Here is a 1,715-nt window from a genome sequence, read left to right on the forward strand (position 1 = left end):
TTAGAGTTAAATATTGTAATATTTTTGTAGCAAAGACAAAGAAGGTACCATATCAGTGCTAAAGATTAAAAAAATCAATATGGGTTTAGATTTCTGAGATATGAATATGATCAAGGTTTTTTTTTTCTATTTCCTTCATTAACAAGACCTTGGTCTTGTTCATCTTGGTCTTGCCCATTTATTCATCTTTTGGAACACTGGAGAAACAAGTTTTGAGTTTGTTTTTATGTGTCTGGACAGGGATTTTTTTTTAACGTAGGAATCAAAAAATTTTTTTAAAACATACTTAGATTATATAAATGTTACATAAAATATAGGGGATTCCCATATGCCCCTCTCCTCACACCTCCCACATTTTCCCACATTAATAACATAACCAATATGGAATGCTTCACAAATTTGTGTGTCATCCTTGTGCAGGGGCCATGCTATTCTTCTCTGTACTATTCCAATTTTGTATATGTGCTGTCGAAGCAAGCATTGGGAAGGATGTTTTAGAGTAATGTTTTGATAATTTGTTGAGCTGCCTTTTGTTTGTTATTTTATTTTTTGAAGTTGAAATAAAGTTTTTCTTAAAAAAAATCACAAAACCCAAAGCAGATAGTGGTGTGTCCTTGCATTCGTTCCCCTTTTCTCTAAGCATGTATAAACTTCCCATATTAAGTATGTAAGTAAGTTTTATGGCACCTGGACCACCCCTGCTGCTGTATCTGCTCCCAGCATGGAGGGGAGTATGAGTACAGTTCATTTGCCTTGATCAGCCATGGACTGAAACTTGATAAAACAACAATGCTTTTGGAAGTTAACATAGGAAAATATTTTTATGTCTTTACAGTGAGCAAAGATTTCTAAGAAGAATACAGAAACACTAATCTTATAGGAAAAAATGATAAAATGGACCTCATTAAAAATTAAGAACTTCTATTCATTAAAGCGTATAATTAAGAGAGTTAAAACTCAAGCCATTCCCTAGAAAGCATGTATCTAGCAAAGGACTTATATTAAGAAATATTGGGGAATCAGACGTGGCCTAATGGATAGGGCATCCGCCTACCACATGGGAGGTCCGCGGTTCAAACCCCGGGCCTCCTTGACCGGTGTGGAGCTGGCCCATGTGCAGTGCTGAAGGAGTGCCATGCCACGCAGGTGTGTCCCCCGTGTAGGGGAGCCCCACGCGCAAGGAGTGTGCTCTGTAAGGAGAGCCGCCCAGTGTGAAAGAAAGTGCAGCCTGCCCAAGAATGGTGCCACATGCATGGAGAGCTGACACAAGATGATGCAACAAAAAGAAACACAGATTCCTGGTGCCGCTGATAAGGATAGAAGCAGTCACAGAAGAACACACAGGGAATGGACACAGAGAGCAGACAACTGGGGGGGAAGGGGAGAGAAATAAATAAAAATACAATAAAACAAAACAAAACAAAACAAAAAGAAATATTGATAAAATGAAGCAGTAAGAAGACAACCTAATTAAAAATGGGCAAACAACTTGAATAGGCTTTTAGAAAGGAGTATATACAAATGCTAACTGGCATGTGAAAATGTGTTCAACATCATTATCAAAAGTGCTTTTTATATCCAGAGTGATATAGTACTCACCAGTATGACTAACATGAATTAAAAAACCACAAAAAAAAACAACACTAAGTATTGCTAAGGATGTAGAAAAATTAACACTCTCCTACACCTCTGGGAGGAGCATAAATTGGTTCAAC

The 1,715-nt window shown here is 37.5% G+C and overlaps 1 non-coding gene across 1 annotated transcript; it reads right to left on the bottom strand.

Annotated features, from left to right (window-relative positions):
* Window positions 1-375: 375 nt before the first annotated feature.
* LOC111764192 (U6 spliceosomal RNA) lies at window positions 376-480 on the bottom strand. The gene has a single exon (XR_002796872.1). It is a non-coding gene; the product is annotated as a U6 spliceosomal RNA (small nuclear RNA).
* Window positions 481-1,715: the final 1,235 nt, after the last annotated feature.

The sequence above is a fragment of the Dasypus novemcinctus genome, chromosome 7 (assembly GCF_030445035.2).
Source record: "Dasypus novemcinctus isolate mDasNov1 chromosome 7, mDasNov1.1.hap2, whole genome shotgun sequence".
Taxonomy (NCBI): domain Eukaryota; kingdom Metazoa; phylum Chordata; class Mammalia; order Cingulata; family Dasypodidae; genus Dasypus; species Dasypus novemcinctus.